This window comes from Orcinus orca, chromosome 20, assembly GCF_937001465.1.
Source record: "Orcinus orca chromosome 20, mOrcOrc1.1, whole genome shotgun sequence".
Classification (NCBI taxonomy): Eukaryota; Metazoa; Chordata; class Mammalia; order Artiodactyla; family Delphinidae; genus Orcinus; species Orcinus orca.
In genome coordinates this window covers 8,193,645-8,221,578 of record NC_064578.1, presented here as the reverse complement: position 1 = coordinate 8,221,578, position 27,934 = coordinate 8,193,645, and the positions used below count along the sequence as shown (strand labels likewise).

The window sequence follows — 27,934 nt, the reverse complement described above, 5'->3', positions numbered from 1 at the left end:
TCCCACCCTCCTATCACCGCAGATGTGCCTATGTTCAAATTCCATCCGTTTCCTGACTAAGCCAGATGTTTCCTGGCCATAAGTATGACACTCGCCCGATGTCTTTTGGTGCGTCCTTTGGCCAGGACGAAAGCTATTTCCAGTCACCATTTTCTCACAGGGAATGAGTACCTTCCAACGTGGCCTTCCTCAACCTTCTTTTCCTTTCTCACCATGGCTGCCAAAAGGGGTTCTGAGTAGCCTCCACCCATTTCAATGCAGGGATCTGTTCAACGGGGAGCCCCCCCGGAGCCCAGCTGGGTCGGCAGCATCCACGAACCCAGCCTCACCTACTTTCTCCACTCTCTCACTTCTCCTGCTCCATGTACAGATTGTACTTTGGGTGCTCTGCCATGAATACTGATTCTTTAAAAAAAAAAAAATCTTACTGATGTAGAGGAACGTCAATAAAGCACCCTGTAGGATATCTCTCATCCACCTTGAAATATATCACTCATGGGGCTCAGATGATGTCACAGACGCCATTTCCTTTTCACAAGACATTAACGTAACCTACTTGGCAATCTATTTAGAATACGTGATCAAACCGCCAGAGGTGGCTGTTTATCCCAGACCGTGGGGAAGAAGACAGAGCAGCAAAAGAAGTGTCACTGGTAGACTCAACCCTTTAGTCATGAATGCCCCCATGTCACAAGGCAAAGAGCTAACCCCCAGGAGGTTCAGTAATCGCCTTTACAAAATTTATTTGATGGTGTTGAATGGAGACTAGTCCTCCTGTTAATTTTATCAGAAAGGATCCGCTTTTCCTACCATGCGTATGTGTGTGTATTCACGTCGCTCACACGCAAGCACCCATGGTCCATGGTATGAAGCATTAGGTGCTTTAGAATCAAACAAAATGCTCAAAAGTTCAACACTGCAAGTATTTCCTAATAATAGGTTTTAAAAAAAGAATAACAAATATTAGCCAACCAGAAGAACTGTAAATGTTATCAAGCAAAGTAAACATTCATTTGTAATCGTTATTGGAGATGAATTAATATGAAACGGTCAAAATGGCAGATTCTTAAAGCAAAACTCAAGGGGCTAGAGAAACAATGCTGAACTATGTACAAGTATAACTCTGATACGATGGTGGCTATTTTGCCAAGAAAAGGAAATACCCATTCAAGAATTTTTATGAAGAATTACTGCCTACTCCCTATGTTTCCTTTAGACCACTTCCTAAATTACAATGTGGTGAGAGAGAAAGAAACTACTTGATTTTTCTTGGGTCTCCACATTCCTGCCATCCTTTAAGCCCCCTCTCAATGCCACCGACGTCCATGGTGATTTCCTTGCTGCCCAGAGTTCATGTTCTGCCGAGTCACCATTGTTATTCAACTGGGAGACAGAGGTCTCCACTGGTCATCCTGCGTCCTTTCCTGCCCCTCCCCAATCTGTTCTCCCTACTTCATGCAGCTGGTGTAATCCTTTTAAAATATAAATGTGTTCATGTTACTTCCCTTACTTTAAACCCTTCATCTGTTTTAATAAATGGGATACAGTCCAGACATCTTCCAAAGCTCCCTGGGTCCTGTGTGATGTGTTCTCCCCTGTCCTCCCCTTGTCCTCTCTGCTCCAGAAGCACTGAACACCTTTCAGTCCCACGAAGAAGCCAAGCTCTTTCCTGCCTTAGGGTCTCTCATGTGCTATTCCAAAGCCATGGAAAGCTCTTCGCCCAGCTCACTGACATTTTTAACAACCTCTCCAGGTGAATTTTTTTTTTTTAATGAGCACTCATGTTTCAGAACAGAGGGCAGCAAGCTTGTTCCGTAAAGGGCCAAACAGTAAATATTTTTGGCTTTGTGGGCCAGTGTCTGTCAGTACTGCTTGACCCAGCCCATTGTGGCTTGAAAGCAGCCCTAGACAACACACCAGTGAGGAGGCACGGCTATGCGCCAATAAAACTTTACAAAAACAGATTTGACCAAAAAAAAAGGAAAGAGATAAGAAAAAAGAAACCAGATTTTCCCTTCTGGCCCTAGTTTGCCAACCCACTGGTATAAAGAAATTCTTAAGTAGGTATATGCTTCAGAATCCCTTCAGGACAATTTTTCACAAAACAGACATCTGAATTTCTAAAGGTATGCATATTATATGTAGATATATAATTTTATATATATATATAAATTTTATATATATTAAAACGAAGAAAAACTTTAAAATATTTCTTTCCATTCCCCAGTAAATTGGGCTACCTTGAAGGGATTAGTGAGCTTCCTGTTCCTAGAATATTCAAACAGAAAATGAGTGAGGCTCTAACAGAAATGATGTCTAAGAATTCCTGTTGAAGCTCAGAGAACAAAATGCTGCCACTCTCCAGAATACTTTATGGCTCAATGATGTGACAGAAAGAGCTTGAACCTGGCATCAAATAGACTAACTGCAATCCCAAGTTTACCACTTCGTAGGTGTTTAATCCTGAACATTTTTCTCAAGTTCCCTGAGACTTGGTTTGCTTATCAAACTGGAGAGACGAACTAATACTTGACTGGCATGGGGCCAGCTCAGACACATGCCACATGCATGATGTCATTAGCACAAACCCTGACCCTGTAGTACGTTCTCAATAAATTGTATTCATTTTTAGTATTAAGATTTGTATTTACTTTGCCCCACTTCTCACTATTTTACTCTTTATTAGAAATCCCAAGTTGAGGCCTACCGCGTCGAAAGTGTGTTCCATCCACGCCGGGCTCATGTCGCCCCTTCCAGCCCTCCCGTAGCCTCTGACAAGCTAGGACCTTTGCCGAATACCTTAATCACTTGGGAATCTACATTCTCTTTGCCTCACCCTTGTGGCACCCCACTCGGCTCTTCAAAGGACCCCTGTCTACTCAGCTCATGGGAGGTTTGCATGGGGCACTGAAGCTGTCCTTGCAGAAGGTTCTAGGCAGACCCTCCCTGCTTCCATGACTGTCCCAGAAACTTCCTCAGGCCATAAACAGATATTTGGCTACATACACGTGGCTAAAAGTTCACATTTTATGCCCTTTTTGTGCTAAAGCCATGGGCCCAACTTCTTTGTAATCCCACCCCTTTCGGGACCGTGTGATCTTCTGGGCTAAAAGACCACCTTTTCTGATTCTGGGACGTGCTGTCCCTGCACATTCTGAGTCTGGGCCTGCAATCCCGGAACTACCCAACCAAACACTGTGCAATACTGCCTGGGGTACAAGAAGCTATCAGCGCAAGCTTCCTACACATCTACACGGTGCTGCTCAGTATTTCACCTTTGGAGGAAACACAGGCCCAAATCATTCGTTTCCAGAGCCACTGATGGTACAGATAAATCTCCAATCAGTGTACGCACTGATAAGTTCTTATCGGTGGGAAGGGATCTGAGGAAGTGTTTTCGAGTTGATGCTATTGCACTAAGTAAGCCACTAATAACCCTGCCTTATGTGTCATTCTGTGTCCCAGACACTCAGCCCCACACATTAAAACCCGCACTGGGCCTGAGCACTGCAAATCTCACATATGCCAGGGTTACAGGAGAGGGGGAGATAAATGTCTCTGGTTTCTGGACTCTCAATTCCCAGCCTCATTATGCACCATGAACCCTTGTCATGGAGAAAGTTCCGAGGGAGTAGCAACTGAGGCAAGGTGTTCACTTGGACAGTGGAGCTGTCTAGGCTCATCCTGAGTGATAGGCTGAATCGCCTGGCAGTTTGAGGTTTGCTGATTCATCAGGACAGCGCGGGAGCCATCACGTCAATTAGCCAGTGCTCGCCAAATTGCAACCCCCAAGTTAATTATAGCTGACTTTGAAATTCCTCTCTTGGAAATAAACTTGAAGTCTATTTCCCATAAAGAGAATGTACTCTCAAACCTTGGGTTTTCAAAGAAGTGATGAAATGGGCTATTGTCCAATAGGAGAGATAACACACCTGCCTTTTCACACGTGTGCCACCTTTCCCATGGGGTGATCAGTGACTTCCTGGGGCTAGGCAGGCTCACTTTATGGCTCCCAGAGTTTTAAAAGACTCTAACGATGCCTGTATATATGGCTAAAATATACAGCATGACTTATGGTGGAATTAACGAGTACAAAATGAATGCCACTTAGTAGGATTTCAAATATTGGGTTGGCCAAAAAGTTGTGAACATTGTAGATTATACACATGTGTATGTGTGAATTCTATAAGCATTCATTGACTATATTTTTAGTGTCAAGTCCACCATAGCCAGAGAGAATGTAGTAGGATACAAGTTAGACACAGTACTAGGCTCACAGAAAATAGAGGTGTGTGGGGAAAATAAATATCATGTAAATAAAAAACTGACTCAATATGGTTACGGGCTTGTATTAGTCATGTCCTCCAGAGAAACAGAATCAGTAGAGTGTGTGTGTGTCTCTGTGTGTCTGTGTGTGTGTGTGTATGTGTATGTATGTGTGTAGATCTATCTATGTATCTATGTATGTATGTGTCTGTCTATCTAGAGAGAAAGACAAAGAGACAGAGAGAGAGAGAGAGAGAGAGAGTGTGTGTGACTGATTTACTATAAAGAATTGGCTCTTGAGACTGTGGGGTTGCAGGGCAGGCCGACAGTCTGGAGACCCAGGAAAGAGTTGTTGTTGCAGCTTGAGTACAAAGGTCATATGAAAGCAAAACTCCCTCTTCCTTGGGGGACCTCAGTCTTTTATTTCTTAAAGGTCTTCAACTGATTGCATGAGGGTCACCTACATTATGGATTATTATTATTATTCAATTATTACTGATGTAAATATGGATCTCATTGAAAACAAACCTACTCAGTGACATTTGGACCGATGTTTGCCCAAATATCATGGCCTAGTCTAGATGACACATCAAATTAACCAGCAGAGGCCTTACCACTGTCAAGGATGGGATTCTACAAAAGCACACAAGAGAAGGACCTAACGTCATCTGTGGATGCGGCAGGCAGACTTTCAACATGGCCCTCAAGGAGCTGTGCCTCCAGATATTCACATCTCTCTCCCCTTGAGTGTGGACAGGACTTAGTGACTTGCTTCAAACCAACAATATATATCAAAGGTGATGGGATGCCATCACTGTGATTTGATTACAAAAGTTGTGCCTTCATCTTGCTCATAGACTCTCTCTATTGCCTTCTTGGTGAAGAAAGCTGCCGTGTGGGAGAGGCCACAGGACAAGGAACAGGTCATGTCTGTCACTGATCATTCAGAGGAGAACTCAGTTCTTCAGTCCAATGGCCCAAAAGAAATTGAATGCTGCCAATGACCAGCAAGGAAGTTTCGAATGAATCCTTCCCTAGCTGAGCCTTCAGATGAGACTGCAGACCCTTGACTGCAGCCATGTGAGACACCATGAAGCAGAGGACCCAGCTAAGCTGTACCCAGATTCTTATTCTGAAGAAACTTTGAGATTTGTGTGCTATTTTAAATTGAGAAGTTTAGGGACCACATTTGTTTAGTAACAATAATACCTAATACAATAAGCTGATGGAAGCGTCACCAAAGAAGTGATGATTAATATGACATGAAAGATGCATGCAAGTAAGAGTGTGTGTATCCATATCTTAACACATTTTTGACTAACAGGCATTAGTTTCTTCAAAAATCCCTCAGTAAACAATGTATTAAGAACATGGCAGCAGGTAGAGACTTTAGGAGTTGGTCAGATTGTTTATGCTGAGGCCCAAGAGCAGAAGGAAAAATGTTTTGTTTTCTATATAAGAGAGAATACCAGAATCAGGGCAGTTGAGTTTCTGCTTAAGTTTCAGACATCAAGGAACTTCCCTATGCTCTAAACATCATGGGATTTGGAAGAGGCTCTGAATGATCTCATCACTGTATGGCTGGTACTGGCACATAACAAGCACAATAAAGATTTATTGAATGAATGAAAGAAAGCATGAATGAATGGTTGAAGAGCAGCCAGAATTTAACCAGGTTGACTGAATACATTAATAAATATATTTAGACCTGATGAAGATTTTTCAGGAGAAACAATTTTCCAGTTGTTTGGAGACATCCACTCTACCTTGGGCTGGTGAGGAGTCTGGAACACCTTGAGATCCTGAGCATGGTTAATGACAACATGGTCCAATTCACAAGTCAGGGATGTCCCAGCCTAAATCGTCTGTGAAGAGCGGCTGACTCAGCATTTTAAATGAGAAGTAACTGTTGTGATCAGGAACGAGGATGGGATAAAGAGAGTTCACAGCTGAGCAGGTCACTTGATAATAGGCTAGTTTGGTGCCAGGTCTTTCCTGCTGACATGGAATTCTGCAATCCACAAAGAGCCCCTGGACGGGAATGTTGCTGCTGCAGGACCCACATGCTTCTGGAATCTCCAGAGGGCTCCATCTCTCCAATGGCTCTGGATGGGCAGAGTGAAAACCACCCAGCCACTCAGTTAAGAACCCAAAAGTTGTGGAGCCCAAAGCATCAGCATCGCCTGTTAGAAGTGCAAATTCTCAGCGCTCCAGACCTACCTGATCAGAAAGGAGGAAAGAAAAGAGATACAGAAATCTCTCTGTTTTAACAAGATCTCAGGGGATTCTGATGCATACTCGGGTTTGGTTTAGAGTGAAGGGGGCTCCTGCAGTGCTCTAGGTGGGAGATAACAAGGGCATAACCAATGGAGGTAGCAGTAAGAATGGAGATATGGAGGAAAAACTAAAATATATTTTTAAAAGTTAGAACTGCTTAGATTTGATGATTGATCAGATACAGGAAGTAGATGTGAGAGAAGATTCCAGGCTAGCAACGGATTCTAGCTTGGATATTACGTTGGATGAATTTGATACAGGCTGCAACAGAGGCTTCCTGGGATACAGGATTTTAAGCACTGAAACCAGGAACATCCTGGGCAAACCTAGACATTTAGTCACCTGAGCAATAGAGTTCTGGAAATGGATAATGATGATGACAATTGCATATGTTGAAGCCCTAAACCCCAGTGTGACTGTATCTGGAGGTAAGGTCTTTAGGGGATAGTTCAGGTTAAATGAGGTCCTAAGCATTGGGTCTTAATTGAATAGGACTGTGGCCTTAGAAGGAGAAGAAGGAGAGAGAGCTCTGCCATGTGAGGACACAGCAAAAAGGAGTCCACCTGTAAGCTAGGAAGAGAGCCCTCACCAGAACCCAGCCCTGATCTTGCACTTCTAGCCTACAGGACTGTGAGAAAATAAAATGCTCTTGTGTAAACCATCTAGTCCATGGTATTCTGTTATGAGAGCACGAGCTGACTAAGATGATGATAGTTTTATTTATCGAGTATTTATTGTGTGCTAAACACTGTGAAGTTCTTTCAGTAAATCATCTCATATAATCCTTATAATGCTCTCTGAAACAGGCATGATAATTATCCTCAATTTACAGATTAGCAGACTGAGGCTCAGTCAGGTTGAGCTACTGACTAAGATTACACAGCTAGTAACTAGCAGGGCTGGGGGCAGTAGTTTCCATTTTGACTGTTCATTGAAATCATTTAGAGCTTTAAAAAATACCGGTGCTTTGGTCCCACCACCAAGGGTTCTGATTTAATTAAAGTGGGGGCACAGGCTGCACATTGGGATATTTGAAACAGGCAAGGTTGAGGTCCACTGTATTAAAATCACCTAGGAAACATGTAAAGAAACACATATCCAGCCTCGCCCCACACTAATTAAATCAACAATGCAGGTACTTTCCAATTTCATACACAGCTGTAAACACCCAGGCTAGAGTTGGAACCCAGGTCTGCAACTTCCAGACATCAGACGAGCCACTTCTTTAGATGTGTTCATTTCAAACACTTAAAGACTATCCAAGAGGAGCTGCTGGGGGCATATATCCTAATATCCAGATCTATAAAGCACGTTGATGCTAGACTTAATAATAAAGACCTAAAATCTTGAACACAAGCATGAAAACTGAGATAATGATTCTGTAAGAATCAACCCAGGTAATGAACATAGAAGTGGAGAATTCCAAGGAACAGGATTGACTTTTGGCTGTTAAAATCTTTTGCTTCTTGGTAATCAAACAGTCCTCAGAGAGCATTTGAATATTATTTTAGTGAGAATCTTGCCCAAGGCACAAAGATCAATCCTGTGGCCTTCCTTGGCACCTACAGCCCAATAGGGACAGAGAGTCTACAGAAAACTCAATCCATCGAAGTACAAGGCATTAGCCCAGGCTTGGGACTCGCTGCTTGGCAGTTATTATTCCCCACAACACACCTGAGATGCTGGTGGACTTTGTGGTTTAACACCATTGATTCAAAAGGGTCAAGTCAATTCAGAAGCATGATGTGGCTACGACATCAGGGAGGAAACCTCTAGACCAAAGTGAAGAAAAAAAAAAAAAGTCCTGTGTTTTTATTTTATTTATTTATTTATTTATTTTAACATCTTTATTGGGGTATAATTCCTTTACAATGGTGTGTTAGTTTTTGCTTTATAAAAAAGTGAATCAGCTATACGTATACGTATATCCCCATATCCCCTCCCTCTTGCGTCTCCCTCCCACCCTCCCTATCCCACCCCTCTAGGTGGTCACAAACCACCGAGCTGATCTCCCTGTGCTATGCAGCTGCTTCCCACTAGCTATCTATTTTACGTTTGGTAGTGTATGTATGTCCATGCCAGTCTCTCACTTCATCCCAGCTTACCCTTCCCCCTCCCCAGGTCCTCAGTCCATTCTCTACGTCTGCATCTTTATTCCTGTCCTGCCACTAGGTTCTTCAGAACCTTTTTTTTTTTTTAGATTCCATATACATGTATTAGCATACAGTATTTGTTTTTCTCTTTCTGACTTACTTCACTGTGTATGACAGTCTCTAGGTCCATCCACCTCACTACAAATAACTCAATTTCGTTTCTTTTAATGGCTGAGTAATATTCCATTGTATATATGTGCCACATCTTCTTTATCCATTTATCTGTTGCTGGACACTTAGGTTGCTTCCATGTCCTGGCTATTGTAAATAGTGCTGCAATGAACATTGTGGTACATGACTCTTTTTGAATTATGGTTTTCTCAGGGTATATACCTGAGAAATTTCTCAGGATTGCTGGGTCGTATGGTAGTTCTATTTTTAGTTTTTTAAGGAACCTCCATACTGTTCTCCATAGTGGCTGTATCAATTTACATTCCCACCAACAGTGCAAGAGAGTTCCCTTTTCTCCACACCCTCTCCAGCATTTATTGTTTGTAGATCTTTTCATGATGGTCATTCTGACCGGTGTGAGGTGATACCTCATTGTAGTTTTGATTTGCATTTCTCTAATGATTAGTGATGTTGAGTGTCCTTTCATGTGTTTGTTGGCAATCTGTATGTCTTCTTTGCAGACATGTCTATTTAGGTCTTCTGCCCATGTTTGTTTTTTTGATACTGAGCTGCATGGGCTGCTTGTAAAGTTTAGAGATTAATCCTTTGTCAGTTGCTTCATTTGCAAATATTTTCTCCCATTCTGAGGGTTGTCTTTTCGTCTTGTTTATGGTTTCCTTTGCTGTGCAAGAGCTTTTAAGTTTCATTAGGTCCCATTTGTTTATTTTTGTTTTTATTTCCATTTCTCTAGGAGGTAGGTCAAAAAGGATCTTGCTGTGATTTATGTCATAGAGTGTTCTGCCTATGTTTTCCTTTAAGAGTTTTATAGTGTCTGGCCTTACCTTTAAGTCTTTAATCCATTTTGAGTTTATTTTTGTGTATGGTTTTAGGGAGTGTTCTAATTTCATTCTTTCACATGTAGTTGTCCAGTTTTCCCAGCACCAGTTATTGAAGAGGCTGTCTTTTCTCCATTGTATATTCTTGCCTCCTTTTTCAAAGATAAGGTGACCATATGTGCGTGGGCTTATCTCTGGGCTTTCTATCCTGTTCCATTGATCTATATTTCTGTTTTTATGCCAGTACCATCCTGTCTTGATTGCTGTAGCTTTGTAATATACAGACATATATTTTTATATTATTTTATTTATTTCATTCCTCTCTATTGTTCTAGAGTCTAGGTTAAGAATCTTATTAGGTGGTAAAATATCTCATCCATTTCTGTATCCTTAAGGCACGTGTCAGTTCTTGGAGCACTGTAAGTGCTCAATAAATGTTTGTGAATGAATCATCCTTCTAAGTTAAAGGATCATAGGAGTTGTATACTGACGAAATGACTCAAATTGGTCAAAATTAATCAAGGAAGTCTAAGCAGACAGAGGGAATGTTTTGGCTCAGTTTGGAAAACGATGTGAGGAGGGAAATCTGGCCACATCTCTAATTCTTCTTCATGTATTTCACCTTGTAGGAGGACACATGATGCTTCCTCGTGCATCTGCAGCCGTGAGATGTGATAACATTCAGAAAAGATGGAACACAAAAGGAAGTAGCTTGTTCATGGTGGAAAATGTATGGAAAGGGAGGAAGAGAACTTTGAGACAAAGTTAATTCCAAAGATGTGATGTTTTCTCTCAATGTACTATCATCTACCTTCTACCTACCTACCTATCTATCTCTATCTATCTATCTCTCTATGTACCTAACTACTTACCATGTATCACCTATGTATCAATCATCTACTGCTTTCTAATAATGAGAGAATAGACTCTATCCTCTTTCATAAATTTTTAAGACATATTTATAAAATATTCTAACCAAACTCCTTAGACAAAACCTCTTGAGAAAACCGGGTTCAAGTGATGAGAAATCCAAACTGCTCGAGTAATGGTTCCCATGTAGGAATTATCTAGGTGAAAATGATTCTGGATTTCCTTCATGCACATAGTCAAATTTTGTTAAATGTCACAAGTTTCTTTTCTATCAAAATCAATAAACTGGCAAGAAAGTTCCACAAGCTTGCCAGGTTTCAGGGGGCTTTTCTCAGCTGGCAAAAGAACTCAATTGAAGAAACCATTTATTTGATGAAATTGGAGGATCCCCAAATTCATAAATCAATTTCCAAATTGCAGGAAAAAATATTACTTTTTAAATGCCTTTAATTGTTATTCATTATTCTAGGCCTGCAAAATTTCACCAGAGCAGTTTATTGATGAAGCAGCCTTCAAAGAACATTATTCAGGTACAGGGGAGTGAAACACAACCACGCCAAAATAACAGATTGCAGGATAGGGCCCCTGATTTGATGTTGTTTGCTTTGGGCTAATTTGAAAAATAGAGAGTTTTTTTCATTTGCATATTTTTCTTTCTCGAGTTTCTTTTCCTCTTCTTTTTCTTTTCTTTTTCTTTTTTTAAGGAAGGAGGAAAAGAAAATTATGGGGGAAAAAATTAAGGCAGGTTGTTGGGAAGAACACTGACATCAAGTCTAGTTCTTCTCCTAAAAGCTCTCTCTGTGAGCTGCTGTATCTATTTGCAAACTCAATACAAACTCCATGTCTGATAACTACAATGGGATTTCTCAGAACCTAGCCTGTTGGGCAAGGAAAGTACCAGGCCTCCCTGGGAAGTGCTTTCACAGATCCACCTGGATCATCCAGGAAACACCCGGAAACAGCCCCAATCCTGAAAGGAAAATTTATGGCTGATTTTCCATGAGGGCACTTGAGAATGAACTGTGTCTTTGATAAGTCAATGCCAAACAATGCACTGTGCAGACTCCATGAGGCCAGAGGACCATTTGCAGGGTGTATACAGCATCAAGCAATTAGCTTTGGGCTTCACCTAAGGCATCAACAATTGATTGATTGATTCATTCACTCATTCATCCATCCATCCATCCATCCATTCATTTATGGCCCATCTTAAACACAATAATAGCAGACCTGAGCTGAAGCCCAATTTCTTCATATCTTTTAAGTTTAAAACTCCTCTAGAGTCACCCATACCCATACCCTCCACTTCCTCGACCTCCCTTTTCCATGTGCCACCTAAGCAGCTGTGGTCAATTATCTGAATTCCTTTCAGTCAATGGCTCAGCTTCATTTGACACAGCTGACCGGTCACTTCTAGAAACACTCCAGATTTCAAATGCCATCTATACACTGATGCTTCTCTTACTTCCATCTCCAACTTTGTCTCTTCTTTGAGTTCCAGAGAAGTCAACCAATATCGCCCTTCGGAGATTTACTAAGAATCTCTAACAGGATGTGTCCAAAACAGAACTCTTAATTCCCCCCCAACTCCAATCTGTGCCTCTGGCAATCTTTTCTACCTATGTCAATGGTACTTCTGTCCATCCTGTTGCCAGACCCCAAATCCTAAAAGTCACTCTTCGTTTCTATTTTTCCTTTCACTACCCAGCCATGATGGTTCTCTGTCCAGAATATATCTGGAATCCAATTTGTTTTTCAGCGTCTTCTCTTCCTCACTCTGGTTTAAGCTACCATCCTCTCTCCTAGATTCCCTCCCACAATAGTTTCTTCTCTTAACCCATCCTTACTGTTTCACACACAGAATATCTTAAAAGTATAAATTAGATCTGATTACGCAAGATACTACTCCAATGACATCCCGTTGCAATCAAAATAAAACTCAGACTCCTTAACTTGACCTACTGTGAACTTGCCTTTGCTCGCCTCTGACCTCTGGCACTGATCTCCCATCACACTTCCTGCTCTCATTGTAACCTAGCTTCTCGGTCCTCCGTTCTGCTCCTTGAGTTCCCAAAGTTTATTTCTTCCTAAAGCCTTTTGACTGTTTTGTTTCCTTCAGGAAAGATGCTTCTCTAAATCAGTGCATCATACATTTTAACTACATGAGAATCGAATGAAGAATTAAATATAAAACCTGGACCAATTAAATCAGAATCTCGGAAGAAGTGAACTAAGAATACGTATGTTAAAACTCCTCATGTGAAAGAATGAGTATGCAGCAAAGTTGACAACACTTTGCCCTAAAAATCTACACAAGGATTTTCTCTTATCATGTAAGTCTCTGAGCACCATGCCAGAGAGAGAATCAAACACCATGCCCATCGATTGGACAGGTTTTTCCTTGTAATTAATTTTTGAAAATTGGATTAGCTGGTGGATGATTCCTCAGAGCACCGGCCAAGGGCTCCATGGCCCTGAGTGGTCACACTTGAGTTCAGGGCACTTGTTGTTCTGCTCTGAAAAGCCTTCCATTTATCCTGCCATTGTGTAAGGATCACATATGTGGTAAATGAGAAAAACTCCAATTCAAACTACCTTAAGCAAAGAGGGAAGTTCATATAATCAAGCTCTGGAACAGGTGAGGGTGACCGACACTGTTTTTAGGGTCTTCTCTCCTCTGTCTTCCAGCTTCGCAGGTGGGCTTCCTGGGTACCACCTCTCCTGCCTCACTGCCTCATTTCCTCTATCTCCACACATTGTATTCCAGCCGACTGTACTGCCAGGGAGTTCATGGGAATGCCAAGGGCACCTGCGTCTTCTTGCCTTTGGACGAGTAGAACCTGGGGCCTGCATTATTTCCCCTCTTCTCTGCCGGTTTCATTCCTATTAGAATTTCCTGCTCTGGGCAACTATCACCTGCTCCAAGGAGCATCCCTCTTCCATTTCTGACTGGCTCGGTGCCTTCCTCGGTATTCCCCAGCATCTGGTGCATCCCCTAACACATTTTATTAAAACATTTTTTTTTGAGATTTTTACCTACTTTTCCTGTTAGTCTGTGACCTCCCTTAATCTTTAGACATCTCTTTATACCCAGAACTAGAGACTGAGTTTGGCAAACACTGGGTACTGAGAAAGGCCTCCCTAATCCCGTGGATTTCTGCTCTAGATAACATTTTGCCTGGCTTGAGAGGAAAATTTGAGCCAGACAACATCATCATCATATTGACTATTAATAATAATAGCCTCGACCATTAGATGACAGTGTATGTACTTCATGTTGAACAGATGCCGGGAACTGTACAAGAATCTTTATGGACTTATGTCATCAACCCTATCCAAAGGGGAGGATTGTTTATCCATTTTAGAGACAAGTAAAGCTCAGCGAGTTTAAGCAACTCATCCACGGGCAGAGACAAGAAGAAGTAGATGACGGGAGTGGAACTCAGATCTAGGTACAGCTGTCAGTCAGAGGAAGAGTCCAGCCTCCCCTGACTTGGCCCCGTCCACACTCCCCAGGTCACCTGCTTCCACTCTCCCCATCACTAGCACGCTGAGGCCCCATCCTGGGGTCTCAGTTCAGTCACCTCAATATGAGGCCTCCCGGGAGCTCCGTGTAAAATAGTCCATTACCGCTCTCCTTCTCACCCAGTCCCCATGCTTTCTCTCTGAACACCTGTCGCCATCTGTCCTCAGGGGCATGCTCCCTCTCTTAACAGCATGTCCACCCCGAGAGGGCACGGAGATTACATCTTTTAAGAGGGAAAATTTAAGCTGATGTTAAAAGTGTAAATATTACAGTTTTACAACCAGTAATGTCGTGAAAGGTGTTTGTTAAAAATGGATTCACTTTTAGAATTCTGATAGTGTTTTGGTGTTTTGCTGGGGAAAATTTTCTCCTTTGCAAACTTGCTTCCTGTAAGTTATAAACGTAGCAGCCTCTGACATTTCCTTACATTTCGAACTTCACTGCCTTTTCACTTTCTTGACCTTCAGCTAAAAAATAGGCTAGGTAACTGAGTTCTATTCCATTCTCCACACTGGGAATAAGAATGTGAATAAGAGGAAGGAGTCTAATCAGTAACGAGGGACAGAAAAATAAAATAGCACATTATATACGGTATCATAATGATCTTTTTGTTAGGGGCCCACTTTCCTCAGAAGCAGCCTCAAAATGAATAAAATCCAGCATTTTGATTTGCATTGGAATTTCAGGTTGTCCAGGCTGTTCCCAACAGTGCCTAACTGAACACTGTATGCCTAAGTTAGTTGTTCAGTGACGTTCTGTGACAGAAAGAAAAAGCCATTTCAATGGCTACTCAACTTTTTTTCAAAATAGAAATCATTTTAAAATCTGAAAATAGTAAATCAAATCAAGGCTATTATTAAAAAAACAGAGAGAGGGAAAGGTTAGAGATTTCCCCAACTTCTCCCACAGCTCTCTCTCTGGTACCTGGCTTTCAGAAGGCACGCGGGAAACATCTGTCGAATGAATAAACAAGTACTATTTGCCTCTGGAAGAATGATCAGCTCTCCTCCAGGAATTCAGTGTTAGAGACTTGGGCAGAGCCAATGACCCTGTCATCATAAGAGGACAGGTACCCTGGTGACAGGGCAGAGAGGAGCCAGGTGGAAGGGGTAGTTTTTAGTGCGCGGAAGTGAGACGGGTGTCCATCAGTTTTTTCCTCCGTATCTTTTTAACATCCATCGTAGTTGAGCTGAACTTCGTGGTACTACGTCCAAGGATTCGTGGCAGAGCAGGCCTGGGTTCACGCACAGGGCCGGGGAGGGAGCTGGGAAGGCCTCTCTCCCTCTTTTTTAAAAATTTTCTTCTCCGAGTTTCTGAGCAGTCTAAACAGAACTAATTCTAACGTGCCAGTTTTCACTGCCGGGCAAACAAAAGCGGCATTCGAGCCCAGTGATGTGGTCGTGCCACCCACGCCCCCTCGGCCGGGGTCTGAGCTGGGGTGGCCGTCATCAATAGTCGCCTTGTTGCCCATCTCGGCCCCCGGGCGGGGGACCAGGGGACTCTCTCATCTCAATGGGCTCCCTCTTTGCCACTGTCGTCTCGTATCAGCTTAGAGTCTCAAGGATATAGACTGCGTTACAATTAGTCATCATGTCCAGAAGTCCCTGAAACTTATTTGCCGCACAGAGTTGACTGGGCTGTGTGACGGGGACAAAGGGAGGCTTGTTGGGCACAGGACACAAAAGGCAAACACAATGTATGGATTTCTGAATAACACAAAGGCGGGCGAATAATAGCAGCTACACCAATGGCGACGTTATTGAGCAGAGAGGGGGCCCCTCCCCCCCGGCTCTGTCCAGCTTTTCCACGAATTTGACCTGGTTCTTCAAGAATTTTGCAGCAGCGGGGAGACGACCTGAACCACGCAGGTAGCCTGACGGAATCCGATTAACTCACTTGAGCAGGAATCTTCCTGTGAGAGATTCGTGACTCTTGCTCAAGGAGCATGGCTTACAAGGTCTCTCTGGGACCACACAGTGAATTCTGAGGTCTGAGAATAAACACCATGTTCAGAAGAATACGCGTCCAAATGTGCATGGGCGCATCTGGGCAAGAGTGTACACGTGTGAGTGTACGTGTGATCGTGTATGTGTCTGTGTCTCTGTGCGTGGGAGCGTGTGCAGACGTGAGTATTCCTACGTATGAGTGTGTGAGCACGTGTGTATGTGTGTGTGCATGACAGTGTATGTGCATGCGTATGTGGATGTGTCATCGTGTCTGTGTGTGTACGTATGTGAGGGTGTGCACATGTGAGAGTGTATGTGTGTGAATATGTGTATATGCATTAGGGTGTGTGGGGAAAGGAGAGTGTACATGTGAAGGTGTGTATGATGAGTATCTGTGTGTCTCTATGAGTCTCGTGAGTGTGTGTGGTATATGCCTGTGTTGTTATGTGTACTTGAGTTTGTGTGTGTGTGTGTGTGTGTGTGTGTGTGTGTGTGCGCGCACCCGTTATCTGAGAGGTCAGGTCGAGTTGGTGAAACCCCCCTGGAGGAGACACCAGCCAAAGCCGCCTGAGCCCGCCAGGCCTCCTCCCCACAAGACAGCCTAGCTGCCACCCTGTGGCTGGATGGACGGACTGCAGGAACCCCACCGGCAGGACCACAGGGGGACACAGGAAGGGTCTGCTGAACAACAGTGGCTTTGGTGACTGCCAGGGGCTCTGATCTCCGATGGGACCAAAGCAGTGTCCTTTCATATGTGACTGCCAAGCTACCTCCCAAGAGCGTTTCATCAGCCTGCTCTGCAGGTTTTCCAGATCCTTCCAGCTCCAATACAAGTTCCATAGAGATTTTATAAGTATACCCCCTTGATGACAAGAATAGAATAATGAAGCCTCAGAGACTAGAAAACTCTCTGGCTGCTTCCATATTTTTATTGCTATACCTACCCACCAGCCCAAATCAACAATTCTTGCTCCCTCCCTCTTTCCCTCCCTCCCTCTGGCCTTCCTTTGTTCTCCCTTCTTTCCTCCCCAAATGCCCAACCCAGACACAACCGTCTGCAGCCACTTTTACTAAAGTCTTCCCCCTTGGCCACACCAACAAACCACCTTTTGTACCCTGTACTAATCCTAACAGCAAATATTTATGAAGTGCTTCCTATGTGAGTAGCTTTGCTTAAAATACATTAAGAAAACATGATGTGGTTTAGAAAATACCAGTGCTCTGTCTGATGGTGGGCACAGTATTGCAATACGTGGCTTTGCAGATCAGATATGGCCATGAAGGTGGATACTGGGTTTTCATAAATCGTGCACTATTTTTATAGAGCTTACTATAAATCCAGAGACACTCATCTTCCTCTTAATTTCTCCTTCATTTCTGACCGTCAGTCACACTCCTGTTAAAGTCTCTTTGCAGGAGCTGAAGGTTGTTAATGAGATGCGGGTGTTTAGCCACCCCTGCTCTGGTACCTATACGCTATGTCACAGTGGGTAAATTCACTCACTCATCCACTCATTTATTCATTTCTTTACTCATTCTGTTCTTTCACAAATATTTTTAAAGTATCTATATATGCAATAGGCACTGTTCTAAATTCTGGGAATGTAGTCCAAGTCAGAGGAAAACGCTTTCCCTATGAAGCATACATTCTAAAGGAGAGAGACAATGATAAACAAGAAAATGAGTAACTACAAGCTAATTCCAGAGCCTAAGTTACTCAACCTCCCTGTGCCTTGGTTTCCTTTCTGCAAAACCGGGATTGAAGTAGTGTTTGTCTCCACGCATCCACTGTGCAAATGATGCAAGGGATGCTCTTATCACAGCTCCTTGCAAAGAAGAGATATCCAAGCCTGCAGGCTACTGCCATTTTATATAAGGCATACCTTATCTCTGTCTGGCCTTGTGAGTGAAATTCTATAGAATGAAAAAACATCTGCAGCATTAAGTTACTAACTTACTAAGGTTAGTGCGTTGGTCTGTGCCTTGGTAAGTTTAGGTTCTTAATGCTGACTCCTGGCTCTGCCACTTACCAGCTGTACAGGATTGAAATTTCCTCTTAATTGCTGATTTTTCTCAACTACATTAGGATAATAAACGAGACACAAACTATAAAGAATACTGGGCCCAGGACCAGGTCAAGAATCGTTAAAACCCTCACATGGTGAAGCAGAATGACAATGGGCTTCAGAAGCTGACAAACCTGGACTCAGCTAGTAGCCCTGCTTTCTGTTTGTATACTTCTCGCTTAAGATACTTTACCTATTCTGTAACAGGTGCCTCATCTTGAAAACTAAAATAATGCTTACCTTTCAGGAAGGTGAGGCATAAAAATAACATGTTTGTTAACATGCTAACATTGATTGATCACATGTTAATTTCTCTCTTCACTTGCCAGTTATTTAGGGTAGTGTGAATGTATGGGTGAACGAATGAATTAAAAAAATAGAGTGGTACAGGGATTTCCCTGTGCATTGGTGGTGCATTGGTTAAGAATCTGCCTACCAATGCAGGGGACATGGATTCCATCCCTGGTCCAGGAACATCCCACATGCTGCGGAGCAACAAAGCCCGTGTGCTACAACTACTGAGCCTGCGCTCTAGAGCCTGTGAGCCGCAACTACTGAGCCTGTGTGCCACAACTACTGAAGCTTGCGTGACTAGAGCCTGTGCTCTGCAACAAGAGAAGCCACCAAAATGAGAAGCCCACGCACCACAACGAAGAGTAACCCCCACTCACCGCAACTAGAGAAAGCCCACACGCAGCAACGAAGACCCACTGCAGACAACAAATAAATAAATAAATAAACACATTTTTAATTTCAGTGAGAAAGAAACTTTAGCTAAATCTATATTCAACTTTTCTTTCCTCCCTCAGAATTTCCACACCGCTGCCCATTTCCAATAAATTTTTAAAAAATCACTCAGCCTCATTTTCTATGTTGGAGGTCAACATGCTACGGCCTGCAGGCAACCCAGCTCATCAGACATTTTTGTACAACTCCTGAGCTAATAATGGCTTGATCGTTCTTAAGTGGTTAGAAAAAATGAAAAGAAGAATACTTGTGACATACGAAAATTATGTGAAATTCTAATTTCAGTGTTCACAAGCGAAATTTTATTGGAAAACAGCACGCTCACTCATTCACCTGTTGTCTGTGGCTGCTTTCAAGATATGAGGGCAGAATTGAATAGCTGTGACGAAGACCTTGTGGCCCAAAGAACGGCATATACTTACTTTCCGGTCCTTTAAGAAAAAATCTGCCAACCCCTGCTCTAGGGTGCTAATGTGATCTTTAATTGTACAATTTTTGCCAGTCATTCCCTTAACTAACTGAAAATTTAATTTCAGAGAACTCAGATTTTTAACAAGAGTTGTCTTCATATTAATGTTATGATGTCCCTCTGAATTGGTCAAGGGATAATAGATAAATTTAAACGTCTCTATTTCCTCTGTCAAGTCTATTTCCTTGTACATTACATCTTCTATTTGAATTTTGTTCCTCTTTTCCAAGGGCCAGACCCTTTAACTGTTATTATTTCTAACATTTGGGATGGTTGGGAGACAAGACTAAACAGTGTTTCCCACAGGCTGAATGAGAATCCCTGACCATCTGTCTGTGGATGCATGTCCAAGATATATGAGCCTCCTCTTCGGTGTGTACAGAAGGGGCTGGACTGAGTCTGAAATTAACTTATCTTCCTACAGGGGAAGAGGGATCCTACTCATCACTCCTAGGGCTCATAAGTCACCTGGGATCATTTGCTTCTCCATTTCCTGCACCCAGCTCTGGAAATCTCTGTAGCCCAGCCCTCTGGGCCATGGGTCCTTAACTGAAGGTACATGGATGGTCAACATAGGGTTTCATGAAATGTGGAATTCTGCAAAATATGTGCAATTTTTGGGAAAAGACTGCATGGCCTGTATTAGCTCCTTAAAGGAATCTATGTCTGTCCTCCACTCCTAAGCCCTACCAAAAATAAATAAATATTTAAGAACCTCTGTACTCACTGTGGAAATGAAGAGTGACGAAGAATTGAGAGAACCTCATTCTGTTGTAGATGGTGAGTAGCTTGGGGGTCAAGAATCATGAATACCCTCCTTATTCCTGAATCATGAGTGCCAAAGTACTTACATCAAAGGAAATTGAAGCAATAGACAAAAGCTGTTCTCATAGTATTATTGAAAGTCTGCAATACACCAGAAATGGTCCCATGTCCTCCTGCATACTTGGTCTCAATTTCTCCATCTGAAGTCACCATGTAAATGGTGATATTCAAATGCTACAGAGGAAGAAAGTGAGGCTCAAAAGAGTGGAGGTATGTCCCATACCTACTGGGCAATCCTGAGCTGAATCAGATCGGAGCCTCCAACTGTGGGGCTTGTTTATCCAATGGAACTTCAGGCACTTATAACTGCTTTATTTCCCCTGGTTTAAAAACCAGGGGAAACTGAACCCGGAGGAATTGAGTTTCCTGCCACTGTCCAAACGACAGCAGGGGTGCCAGTCAGACCTTGATGCTCCAGTCCTGGACCTGCATTTTAATCCCCAAATGCTACTGCTTCCCCATAATGAGAGTCACCTTCCCCTTAATTAAAATTCCCTTACAAATGTAGACATTCCGCTTTTACTAATAATTACTTGGAGAGGATTTTTAGCAATCAGCACTACATAAATATCTGTACCTCCTCGAAGACCATAAGAATTGCAGTGCTCTCCCTTCCTCTAATTTATTATTTATATACTGCCGCGGATAGGCATAGCTCTTTGTGGCAATTAAGATGGGCCTTCCAGTCTCCTCTTGCGCAGTGAGGCTGGAGACGGACATTACCGCTTCGATCACAATTACTATTAATTGGAGAGCTCTCCTTTCTCTATAAAATATGTACCACTCAAAAGTGCGATAAACTGCCCAAGGAATATGAACTACATGTCGAGACATGTATTGTGAGGGCTTTGGATTTAACAAGTCATTTACCCTGTAATTACTGGCGCGGGGCGGGGGGGGCGGAATTCTCATTCTCTTAATGGGGCAGAGGATGCTCCTCTCAGCCGGGGCTTGGGCTCCAAGCTGAAGTGACTCTCCCATGATACAATGAACCAGGGGGTGACAGCAAATGGCTCCACACATTGCACTGGTGCTTTTATTTTTAATATAGCTGGAGGGCTAGCAGGGATTCCTTGGTTTGTGAAATCTCTAGGCCTAGCTCAGAAGAACCAAACTCCCCATGGATTCTCCATTTGTTCATTTCTTTAAGTCATGCACCTGCTACATGCCAGACAGTGTTCTTGAATCCAGACCTTGGGATACCGAGATGAACGTGATGTGATGTAGTCCCAGCCCTATGGAGGCAGACCCTCTTGTGGGACCAATGCCAGGTCTAGTGACCTTTGGATTACAGTGTGAAAAGAGCCATTCCAGAGCGGACTGTTGGCCATGAAAGCAAACAGAACAGAACAGGCAAAAAAAAAAAAAAAAAAAGCTTAAACTCCTGTAAGAAAAGTAGGAGTCGTTTGGGGGAAAGGACCAATGAGGAGATGGCATTTTCAAAGGCTGCGGTATCAAAGCACATTTAGAATTATGAGAGGGTCCATTTGGGTGGATGGGGAGGTTGGTTTGTGTGCAGAGAGTATGACTCAGGAAGTTGGTCCTTTAAAAACCCCACCCAAGAAGATGCACCTTCTCTCTCACTCTTACTGATTTTAATCACCTCTATTCTGTGATTCCATGCAGTTAACAGGCTGGCCTCTGCGTCAGAATTTTCAGAACAAAATGCGAGGGAACTTAACTGTCCTCCCTTAATTTCCCTCTAGGAAGCAACACAATGTTGCTTCCTAAAAATTCATGACTTGGTTTACCACCAGAGGCAGCAAACCGATTCAGATGTTCATGACCAGAATTATGCTTAAGCCATTCTAAGAGAAATCAGCAGAATAAGGGACTGTCCACTCTGCAGAAGGCTTTGTATGCAGACGAACCGGGGTTCAATTTTTAACTCCACTGCTTCCTAACTGTGTGAACTTGGGCAAGATTTTTCAACTCTCTGAGACTCTGTTTCCATATCTAAAAAATGGAGAGAATGCTAATTATCTCATCATCACTTCGTAAAAAAGTGCCTTGGAAAATTCTAGAAGCCTTTGCCAACTGCACCCCCAAGATGGTAAGAATTATTATTATGGGTCTTTGATCAAGTTTTCTCCAAAGGAGTGTTTCTCAACTTGGTTGCCCACTGGAATCACTTCAGGGTCCTCAAAAAACACATCTTCCCAAGTCCCCACTCCAGAAACTGTGATTTATTTGTTCCAGGTACAAGAAACAGGACATAGTCAAAGGTGAAAACTAGAGCTTTAAGAAGAGCATTTTAAACATAAATGTTGATGTCCATTATTTAAACTGAAATATCACCCTGTTCCACATCAAGAAATACCCACCCACCCCTACTTTTTAATTGAGTTTTATTTAAACACATTGCTATAGTATCTTCTCTTTTTGGATATAATAAGCAATGATGTTGTCTTAAAATGTACTCTAAAGTATGTTCCCAAGTCCCTAAGTGTAGCAAAGCCAACCTTCACTATCTGGAGGACAAAACATGGAAACCCTAGTCCACAGGCAATGTTCATCCCATCCATTTTAAGAGAGAGATATGGAACTGCGAAGGGAGTTCATGGGTTTGTACGTACCCATTGGTGCTCAGACATACAAAGATTCTGAACCACCAGGGAGAGAAGCTCATCCTGATCACCAAAGATATCAGCCTTCTTGATAAAGTAAGAAAAGTACGGTAATCAAACTGACACGGTGCCAGGCACTGTGCTTAATGATTTATCAGTGGATGGACACTATCCACTACCATCACATTGGGTTGAAACCTCTCAAAGGGTCTAAGAGACAGCTGCTACCATCCCACCTTACACATGAGCAAACTGATGTTCTGAGCATATAGGGAATTTGCCCCGGGTCATATAGCTAGTATATATTAAAATCCAGGATTTCTGACTCTTGAGCCCAAGCCCACAATTACTGCACTTTGTTTAATGACATTTTCTCCAAGCTGCAAGGATATGGGTGGGAGGAGGAGATGGGTCTCAGAGTGTGGACTTCCTTTAAAAGTCTGCCACCAGGGTCAATGATGCTGTATTCTCAGTTCCCTGAACATCCCCTTTAAACCCTTTGCGAACAACCCCTGGTGGGGTAAGAGGATGGGACAGGAATTTTCTAAATTACAAAGTAAACCCAATATCCCAGCATAACACAAATAAAGTTTATTTCTCAGGCACAAAAAGTCTGATGGGGAGTGGATGGCTCCCCTGCATCTTGTCTCTGTGCATGTAGAGCAGTTGCCTCCAAGGTCACGGCAGCAGAAAGAGAAATTGAAGGCCTGGCAGCAGGATGTTGTCATCAACTTAACTCTAAAGGAGCCCAGGAAGCCCCACTGTGTGTCCAGGAAGAGGAACAGGTAAGCACACACATAGCATTTAATGTCTGTTCCAGGAGCTGTTCTTGTACTTTGTTGACCCCTAGGCAACCTCTCGGCTCACGAATCCCAAACGTTTACGTCTTATGACCTGTGCTTTTTCTCTCAAAAGCCAAACCAAACAAAACCAACCAACAAAAATGGTGGCCAGCGCTCACACAGGGACAGAAACAAGAATCTTACTGTATTAGTTTCCTGGGGTTGCTATAACAAAATACCACCCACTGGGTGGCTTAAAACAGAAATGTATTCCCCTGCCGCACAGCCAGCTGAGACCTCAGCCCTCCTCCAACTCCAGTATCGATATTCTTACACAAGGAGAAAAAAGACTGGAAGGAAATCTGGGTTTCATCTGTGTGATGAAAATATAAATGTTTAAGAAAATTCCTCCTTTATACCTTCTGGCCATTTTGCCTCCATAAGGAAAAAGCACTATTTTAGAATTTCAAAAATCAGTAACTGTTATATGCCTTTACTATTTTCCGTACCTGACATTCATCCGATAGACTCATAAAGACTCAAGTCTTGTCTGAATGGATCCTCCATGATAGATGGTTCATTTCACATCACCCAGTGGTCTGCCAAAGTTTACAAGTTGAAACTTTTATTGGATATTTTTGCCTGTCACACTGAGGCTCTTGGCTCTCCTAAAGCTACTTACTGAGTGGCCTCAGGCATTTTGCCAGACCCCGAGTTCAGTGTCTTTCTGTGTAAAACAAAAAGGCTTTTCACGCTCCAGACCCACAGCAAACATTAGAAAACTCCTTTTGGATTGCTTGATGCTGTAAGAGAGGCTGTGGGCTTTCAATTCAGATAGGAACTTTTGAAAAAGTAGGAAGATTTTATACAGACTCAAAACAAGATGAGCAGTTACAAGGGGTAGAAACAAAGGTCTAACATGTACCTATGTACTAGGATCCATGAGGGCATGGCTAGTAATCATGAACTTGAAGATCTGAACAAAATGAAATAATGTGAAATAAAATAAAACAAAGCAAAATAAACCCTGGGAGTAAGCAGCTTACTTTCTGACAATCAAGGAAAGAAATAAACCCCAGCCAGGCTTCTGTGCCCTGAATCTGGGATTGGGAGCAATGATGGGAACGTCGAGGAAGCCTGCTTCCCTCTTTGAACTGTCAACGGTTTGTCTTTATAAGACAAAGGGTAACTTCACCTTGTCATCTGCCTTCAATATATTCTCACCTTTAATAGGACTGAACAAGCCACCCAGCAGTCTCAGCTCCTACCAGGAGGGTTCCTGTCTCAGGGGACACCACCCATGGCCTGGTAACACAAAATGCCCCTTGGCACTGACAGTGAAATCTGCATATATCCACACTCATACATGCCTCTGGGCCCTGGAGTCTACAATGGACTCCTGCAGACTGGGCGTTGCCTGGCTGGAAGTAGGTGATAGTGCCAAGTGTCTGAGATTAACAATGACAGGGTGCATTGAAATGTAAATTTCCCATTGAAAGGCAAGTCTTCACTGGTGGAAGTTTACCTCCCCCAAATCTGCAACTCTCTCTGCAGTACTGCTTGGGGTAAGGTGAGGATGCACGCTCCACCCAAGGCAGACTCTACTTAATGTCTTCTTGTTTCAAAGAGGACAAGGAGGGAGGGAACCAGGGGTGGGGGCACCTGCCACCAGGGGAGCTTTTCACCATGTTAATAATGGCCGGATTCGGACCCTGATACTTTTTCCAAGTTGAGAGAGACACATACAAACATGGCGCACACGTATACAGACATTCTATTGTGAACAGACAAAACAAGATATGCCCTAGCACACACCCACCCACATGCACATAGCATAGGTAAGACGCCCAACTCTGCAAGTATCTACTCATGTGTGCATATGAACATAAGGCTGCACGTGCTTACACGCTTGTAACACCAGGAAGCAGTGATAAGAAGTATGTGGACATATAGCGCTGCTCGGGCACCAGTGGTCGCTTCCCTAAGATGCGTGACTTTAATAGTCAGACTCATAGAAGCAGAGAGTAGAATGGTGGTTGCCAGGAGCTTGAGGGAGGGGCATTATTTAAGTTTTACGCAACATAAATGATTTCTGGAGATCTGCTATACAGCATTCTGCCTATAGCTAGCAATACTCTATTGTATATGCAACATTTTCTAGGAGGGTAGATCTTAAGTGTTCATACAATAATAATAATAATAACTTAACAGTAACACTAATAAAGGAAGTGGGAGGAAACTTTGGGAGGTGACCGGTATGTCTATGGCCTTGATGGTGGTAATGGGTTCACAGGTGTACACTCTTCCCCCAACTCACTGAGTTGTACACATTAAATATATACAGTTTTTTACACGTTAATCATACCCCAATAAAGTGTTTCTTTAAAGGAAAGAAAAAAGAAGAATAATCATCATACCTACCCTCTGCTTATCTTCTGTAGTGTGAGCATGGAAAGAAATGAAAAGTTCTTAAGCACTGCAGAAACACCCATTCAAGTTATCGACATCATCACCAGAATCATCACGAACATCGTCATCATCATCAACATCATCCCTCTATTTCTACCTGAGGACACCAGTGAGTGAGCAAATCCCTGAGGCATTTGTTCCCATGGCCCTTCCTGCCTGGAAAGCTCTCCAATAAGAATTGCAAATCACCTCCAACAGAACCTGCCCAGACAGGTGGAATCGCTGAAGACTGAGAGCCAAGCCTCTGACTGCACGTCCAGCTTAAATACACAACAGCAACACAACCGCAAGTGCAAGGAAGAGAGGACTCAGCCTGTACCTGCCGCCAAGTGAGCTTACTGATTCTGAAGCTTCTTTACAACCACCCAGAATCCAGGAAAAAGACTCTTATTACTCGGACATTATAAAGCCGCCTTAGAGCTGAACATGAAAGACAAAGAAGTGGAAAGATCTGGCCTCGGCCCTCAGGCAGGGCACACTCCAGGGAGGGAGCAGGTCTGCAAGTAGACCAGGAGAGGGGGGCGGGGGAAGTGACTGCAGGAACTAATAAACATCCCAGGAAAGAGGGCATGGTAACCAAAGAGGGACTGGTTAGGGGAGGGACCCTGAAGAGGGCGTTACAGAGGCAGGGAGATCCCAGCTGGGTTTGAGGAGCTGGATGGTCAAGGATGAGGGGGTGGGGAAGGCGACCCTGGCACTCTTGGGCGTCGCAGTCGCCACAGCTCAGGGCTTACAAACAGGGCGCTCACGTGAAACTGGGAGGCAGGCCCAGGACAGCCTGTCTTTTCACTGCTCCTGCCCGGTTCATCAGGCGCTACACACGAGCCACCACGATGGAAAGTAGGCTTCAGAGTGATCCTGGGTGTCTCTACCACGGCCACGGCCAGGCTGCCTGCAAAGCTCAGCTCTCCCAAGCAGCTTTCCTTGACTCCCTGTGAAGCTATGAATTTCTGCAAATTCATGTCCATGTCCTTCGACCCAGCAGTGCAACGTGTGAATTACTGCCTGAAGGCACTCTCTAGAAGGCCCCAGAGAAGACCGCTTGAGCTCAAGGAGTATGCAGTGAATGGAAATATCCGGGTCATTCACAATGGCCCGTTGCTGTATGAGGAAAGGTATCTGATGCGCTCATTGCCTGCTTTTGTTACCACCATCCAAAAGTGCAGCTCCACACAGTGACTGGGCACCTTTGCCATGCCAGGAGCAACCCAGCCCTTCTCTCCTGAGTGGCAGCTGTTGGCCTCATCAGGAGGGTCAGAGCCGGCTCCCAGGGCACCTGGGTGGGAGCACAGGAGCCTGCTTCCCTCCCACCACAGAGCCGGGGGACACGCCTTCTCCTACAATTGTGGCCTTCACAATTGTGAATTCAAATAACCCAGTTACATAACATGGCATTTGTGACGGCCCATTGTTCCGGTCAGCCCTCTCTGCTGTTGTCCCCTCCTCTGTGCGCCAGACCCTGAATGCACACCCATGCAGGGACCACGCGGCACCCTGCATTCTTCTTTTTCCCTTCAGCTGAATTGGATCTTTGCATCCGCCAGTTATTTACAAGTATTCCAGCTTCCTCCTCCACAGCGTGCCACGGTCTTTTCTAACTTGCTAAAATTAGAGAATAGGGATATAGGGGAAGAAAGGTAGAAAAAGGCACTTCCATGAGGGCTTTGCAAATAATAGACGGTTGGGGAAAAGTGCAAGAGAGACTCTAGTCATTGTCTGGGTGTGGATGAAACCTTCCCTCTTTCCCTATACAGCATGTTTTAGGATGTCCGCTTGTACCCAGCTCTAATACAATCCAGTTGCCATTGTGTGCAGGGCTGGGATTTGACATTAAATATTTCTGTTTTGTTTTTTTTTCCCAGTGACAAACTGTTTTCTTTTAAGATACCTGTTTTTTTTTGACAAAGCACATTAGATTTAAAAGCAACAACAAAAACAGGCCATACAAATATTGGTCCAGATTACGTGTCCTTTAGAAAAATTAAAAAGATAAGAGTATTACACACTTGGTTAAAACAGCAGAC

The 27,934-nt window shown here is 43.4% G+C and overlaps 1 long non-coding RNA gene across 1 annotated transcript; it reads right to left on the bottom strand.

Moving 5' to 3' along the window:
* Window positions 1-23,227: 23,227 nt before the first annotated feature.
* LOC125962701 (uncharacterized) lies at window positions 23,228-27,649 on the bottom strand. The gene is made up of 2 exons (XR_007474288.1): window positions 25,863-27,649; window positions 23,228-23,420 (listed from the first exon to the last, which is right to left on the bottom strand). It is a non-coding gene; the product is annotated as an uncharacterized LOC125962701 (long non-coding RNA).
* Window positions 27,650-27,934: the final 285 nt, after the last annotated feature.